Raw genomic sequence first — 6856 nt, forward strand, 5'->3', positions numbered from 1 at the left:
CAAATGCTAACAAAGGAAAAAGCTATCTGCCAAGAATAAAGAGGAACAACATTTATTCTATGCCATTTTTGATGAAAATGGACTTTACTTTGCCTCACCTGCATTACCTAGAACACTCACAGATGTTGAAAATAAACTATTCTGGCATTAGCAGGAGAGCATTTTGAAGAGGCCTGTAAAGCTAATATCTAAAATGTCAACAACAAAATATTTCAGAAAATATATTACAGTTGCATTTTAAAGCAACTGTACCTTGCTACACTGAGACGAAGTGGCAAATACACCACTGTAACACAAGGCGACCTTTTAAAAAGCAGCCAAACTTGAGTAGCTACTTAAGTATGGAAGGTAGCCACGGTTATACAGAAAAGGGGACAGGATACAACTGATCCATTTATATGCTTCAGTACGTAAGAAGCAGCTACTCACTAAGTAAAGACAGTCTATACTTGGAGACAATTTAGGGTACCCGGTCTATATGTAGACATGTCACCCAAGCGGTGTTGCAGAATATAAAAGTTACCATCAACCAGTTTATGCATTACTAACAAAAATAACTTAGCTTTATGAATTAATAAAACAGTTGTGACAATCTAGGCTGACTTAAAACTTGTAGTGGATGTATAGATACTCTATATTATTCAGAGCAGATTTTTTTTTTCTTTTTAAACAAAGAATAAATTCATTTTATCTATGATAACTGCGAGAGACCAGACTGGAATAGTCTTCTTCTAAAGGAGCAACAACAGACAATATATCTTAATACAACTGCTGCCACTTCTCCCTATTGTGTGAAAACTTCCTCAGTACTATGAAAGGCAAGAGGCCAGGCCTCTTGAACCAGATTTTGCCAAAAGATGCCAAAAGATATAACCTCACTTGTCTTTCATTAGAAGGAGTTAAAAAAAAAAAAAAGCTGAAAATCCAAACTAGGTTAGTCTAGTCTTTTGCTACCCTTTTGGCTCAGGTTTACCCAACTTCAGATGAAAGGAAGGTGCTGTCTTCAGACAAAGCCGTTTTACCTTTACGCCAGAGCTTTTCTATTTCTGTTTATTATAAATCACACAAGGAGAACTTGGAAGTTATGTGTCTTGAAACATCATTAATAGCTGCTCATTTCAGCTCTTCAAACTATTCTTGTTGACTCCACCTACATATGGTGGAATGAAGACCAGTGACTCATTTTCAACATAATACTTTTTCCATCAGATGAAACAATGCTAACCTAACCTAAACAAGAGGTGACTGCAGGAATAGCTTAAGCATTAAAAAGTCCTTACAGCTTGGAAACTGCTGAAACCTCTGATTTGCACATTTTCCAAATGAAAACATTGCTGTTTGGGGATCAAGATGACCAAAATCCACAGTTGCTCTATCTTTCCAATGGTCATACTTGTACTACAAGGGGCAGACACCTCCAATTCCTGCAGAAGGTACAGAACTTGGAAGGTACAGAACTTGGAAGGTACAGAACTTGGCCCAGCTTGCTCAAACAGCTGCCCCAATACTATAACACGCACACACTTCCACTCTCATTGTCCTCCAAATGAATTACCTCTGACTCGTTTTATCCAAGTATCTTTTTCATTTGACAACATAACAGGCCACTTTCATTTCTATTGTGATTCTAGCACCTTCCATGCAAACTGCGGATGTTTAACCCAACATTTCCAATGCTTATCTCCCATCTCAGGTAAGAGGCAGTGTACCAAGTGGCAAAGAAGATTAGGAACAATACCTACCTCAGATCACCAGCCGTGGAGCCAAGGCCTTTTTACCAATCAGCATGATTTCAAAAATAATTTGCCTTTTGACTTATGCCATGGCACATCAAATGAAGTCGAATGTGAGGAAAGAAGCACAAGAAGGTCATTACAGTTTACTCATTCACTGCCAAATTGTTAAAAGAGATTATTTAAAAAGTCACAAATTACATAAAGCTCTCATATACTTTGAATCTAAACATATAAGAATAGAGAGCAACCAAATAATGCAACTAGAACTAACAGACATATGGCACAGAAAAATACAGACTGAGAGATGAGTAATTAACCAAAATCTCAAGTCTTTTGGGACTAGTCAGCCTTATCTTTCTGGACATTGCAGGAAACTGCATGTTGATGAAAAAAAAGCCTTTTTTCAGATTTTGTAGTGTTCGTCACTATTCCACTACCCACTCACCAGACTATGTTCACTATTTTCAGTTTTTGCAGCTCACATGAACATCATCTGAGGTTCTGAGGCACCCAATCTCCTGTTCTGTAGTGTGATACAAACAGATGGCCCAGTTCTCCTGACCAGATTCTCAGTAAAGTGTCCCTCCATAGCTCAGAACACTCCTTCACAAAATAGTGTCCTGAGCTTCTAATATGCAAATGAATTCTTCTGCAAATTCATGGTAGATGTAAACACTCCATTATTGGCCACAATTCTGAACACAAGTAATTATAAATCTTAAAAAAAAAAAAAAAAAAAAAAATCTCCTGGCAGAGACGTCTCAACTCTGCGTTGCTTTTGCCTAGAAAGATCTTGTTCATGAAGTAGATTTACAAATCTCTTCTCCAGTTACAACCTTCCAGCTCCCCATCAGGTGACTCCTTAATAAAGCACTACCCAGTGAACACAAGAAACTGCCTCTTCTGAGCACGAGTCAGCTGATTTTCCAGGTAGTTTGTGTTTGAAGAGACGCCCTATTTAACATTAACAAGCCTTCAGTGTTAAATTTGCACCCAACCCAACTGCTTTTGCAGAATCACAGAATGACTGATTTTGCAAGAGCCTTTTAGAAAACATCTAATCCAATTCCTCTGCTCAAACAAAGTCCAAGACCCCATCCATGCAGCTTCTGAGTATCTCCAAGGATGTTCACAATCTCTCTGCTTTGACAGACAGGGCACACTTTCAGGTGTCTTCCTGCTGAAGCTCAAAGGTAGGAAACATGCAAACCCTCAGCAAGAGTTTGTAAATCAATAGACATATACAGAAAAGTTCAGAAATCCTAAAGCGTTTTATAGGATCTTCAATCTATAATTTCATGAAAGTTCTAGAGCTTGTGAACCAAACTCACCTGCAACTTACGCCCCTGTTCAGTGTATTTGACAATGCATCTAGTATGAGACACAAATGCAAAATGAGCGCGCTCTCTCTTTGCTATGTCTTCCCTGTAAAGATACTATGCCTTACAAGATACTGTGAGAGAAGGAAAAATCACTTCTTTGCTTATAAGCTCCTTATCCCAGCTGTCAGGAATTATCACCTATCTTCAATCATCACAACAAAGCAGACTTTTTTTTTCTCCACTCCAAGAGTACTAACCATCACAAGCTTCAACTCTCATTCTCCCAAGACAAGAGAGCTGCTTAGCAGCTGACTACCTACACCATTCAAGTCCCACCTCTCCCTGTTAGCTCAGAACAGAGCAACACACTCAGAGGAAGCTTCATGGGGGGTAAATGAAGTGGTTTTTTTTTTTTTTTTTTTTTTTTTAAAAAAAAACATAAATTTCCTGCCAAATCACTGTTAGGTAAGCTTAGCTTCCTACCATCTGAAGTAAAAGATGCAGATGTATGTGACTGGAGGAGTCAGCTCTCCATTTTCTAAATCAGGCAGTCAATTCAGATTTAATAAGACAGTAATTACACATTAAGTATTCATTGATTACCTAAGGTATATTTATTAAGAAATAACAGGTATGTCACACATCTCTGTTAGATATTCGCATATCTATTATAAAGCTGTTAAACAACAACAGATGTTTATCTAGAAAATTAGCATGAAGCTAACATAAAATACACATCTTAATAAATCTAGGTGAAACACATGCAGAAGACAAGTAGAGCTGCTTTTTTCAGAGCAATGCTGTTTTTTTCCATGTCTGAAGTCACAGCATCAAACTGTCTTTTCTACTGTCTTTCAAGAAATCTTTCCTAGAGCCTCATCTAGTTGTGACAGCACATCAAACTTCACAGCTCTTGTACAGAGAGGCTCCCAAGGCAGCTTGCTTCCACAAGCAGCAAGGCTGTGTTTGCTATTCTTGAGACTGATTTTATTTAGTGCAAGGACTTCCTAACGTAAAAAATCACAAATAGTCCTTGGGACCGGGAATGCCAACACCTTGCCCAAGGATGTGCACAGACTCCTGCCTAGTGGGCAGCACGCACAGACTGAAGTGTTGAAGGAGGCAGCTTTAAAGGCAAGTGGAAAAGCAGCTGTGGAATAGATAGCAGTTGAACCAAAGCTCTCAGAGTACTAACTTTGCACGTGATGTATCACATCCTTATCTAAGAAGTGAAGAAAATCCCATCTCTATGGATGAATTTTAAAGAAATAAAATTAATACTCCAGACACGTCCAGCATTGACCAAAGACAATGGACTTCTGGCCACAACAGAACTCAAAAGTCAGTAGCAACCTGAGGAAGAACATCAAGACAAGCACCAAAAGGAAAGAGACTGAAAATAGAGTGGAAGCATCTCAACAAAAAAAGCTCTACACAAACAAGCAATAGCAAACTAACACACATAAAAACAGAGACTTATTTTCTTCAGGCACATAAAATTCCTTTTTAGGTACAAAAGAGCTACTGGTATGAAACGAGGTACATTCTATTCAGTGGGCACTCCCTGAAATCACATCTGAAGCACCTATGTAGGGCAGCATAATGAAACATCTACTTCTGCTGCTCCCACTTTATCAATTTTCAGGTCCCTAACTCCTACAGACTCACCAGCCTCCTGCTGCAGCAATTAATTCACTTTTCCTACTAAGCTCTTAATTAATTTTTTTAAAAAACCTTGTTGTTCCATAATATATATAATCATTAACATCAGCAAATTCTTTTAGTGCATTACTGTTTATTAAAACACAAACTCAGAAAAAGAAAATTGGAAAGAGTGAAGGTTATAAAGGGAGAGAAAAAAAAAAAGAGAGATGTGTCTGGAACATAGGCTTACTCGGTCATGGAAATTCTGTTTGAAGCCTCACTGTCTGTTTTATTATGGATTCCATAGGCAGCTTCTAATTTAGCACAGCTGTTAACACTCCTGCTAAATCAAAAATTCTCTCTGCTGAACTTTTGTAGAGGTTTTTGTGTTACACAAGTACGAGTTCCCATTTCATAATTTCCTAATTATGCCACTGCAGTTCTCATTCGTACTGTAAACCTGATCAGATGAAAAAAGTCATAGTCGTTTGTAATTTTTGGTCATACTGTTTTTATTAGCTACTGCATTTACACAGTGTGACATAAAAGATGTGGATTTCCTGGTCAATAAACAGCTTTGTTTCTAGGCGTATTGCTGTGAAATGCTGTATATTATAGCACCTCTGTGACAAAGCACTGTGTAAAAGCTTTGATCTTCAACTGCCTTTCAAAGTGTTTATACTCATTTCCTTCAACCACATACTTTAAGAAAATTAAGACAAACAAATACCTCAATTATCAACTAATGAAGGGTAAAAACCTACAAAAATTAACCCACTGAACATTTAAAGATTTTAATAGCAAACTAACTTCAAGTAATTAAGAAAAAGCTTACCGATTAAACATCTCTGATAAAAAGCTAGATTTGTTTTTCTTGTATATGTTTACACAAACAGCCACTTGTTCTTCCAACTACATCCACAGTAGGGTTTCCCCTTCCCTTAACACACTTCGTTTATTTTAGACAAGACAATTCATATCCCCTTTTCAGTGGTTCAGGGCCCCTCTGAAACATATTCTACAAAGTGACACATTGTGACAAATCCAATGATATTGGGGAAAAGTGGAGAATCTGATATAAATATTTTACTCCTTATTTTCAATAACGAGAATAAAATAGTAAGAGAGAGACACCTATCAAAAACTGCACTGAGCAATTTATTTAGGTTGAAACACAAGCAGTGTTTTTTCTTTCAGTTCCCCTCGCTCTTACTTTCGCTTAGAGCAGGCTTTTTATTTTTTACTTCATTTTGCTTTATATTGTCAACCAAGAACAGAGTTCCTGAGGAGACAAACAGGGGGTAAAGAAGACAAATCTGTCTCCTTTGTGTGAGAGCTGTAGGCCAGAGTTATCAACTCCTCTGCTATTCAAGACAGATTTGCATATCCAAGGCCACCCGAGGCAGAGAAGGCACTCGGAGTCTGATTTTTCCACAAGAACACATCAGGGAGCAAAGCAAAATAAGGAAACACCGAAAAAGATCCAAGTAGCTATAGAAAAAAAATCTTTTTGGAGGGAGAAAAAAAACCTTCCATTTAAAATCTTCCTTCTCAAAAAAGAGACATCTTATACATGGAATGTCCAAATATTCTTATTAAAGAAAATTCAGGGACAGTAACTTGGCACAAGAACTTCAATTGGCATCTGTGCTGTGTCTATCTGTATCTTAACACAACACTACTTCTCTGGACACAGAAATCAGGGATGATGGAGCAGCCAGTCTGCAAAACAATCTGGTTTACTTTTCCAACAGGCTTGTATCTTAACTAGTCAGATGATAGAAAAAAAGCATATATAAAGACAGTCCACTGTCCCATCGATATTTTCTACTTCCAAACATCACTAGCTTCCAATAAAGTATTACTGGAGACCAATGTTAGTCAGTATTATCCCATATACCTATTTGCAATACCTGTCTTCCTACAGATATAATACTGGAGCTAACTAATTACATAAGGTCAATCAAGTAATTAGTTTTACTTCTAGAAAAGCTCTTAGAAAAGTCACAACTGGCATGAATTAAGTTAAAGCTAACCTTTCTTCAGGAGTATGTATATGACATGCATGATGCTATGGAGACATCCCATACTTTTATTGACTAATGAGAATTAGTAGCTAAATTAGTTGCTAATTTCTTCTCCCATTCTCTCTCA

This window comes from Tinamus guttatus, unplaced genomic scaffold (genome assembly GCF_059628265.1).
Source record: "Tinamus guttatus ecotype Peru unplaced genomic scaffold, ASM5962826v1 Tinamus_guttatus_pri_ptg000004l, whole genome shotgun sequence".
NCBI classification, from domain to species: Eukaryota; Metazoa; Chordata; class Aves; order Tinamiformes; family Tinamidae; genus Tinamus; species Tinamus guttatus.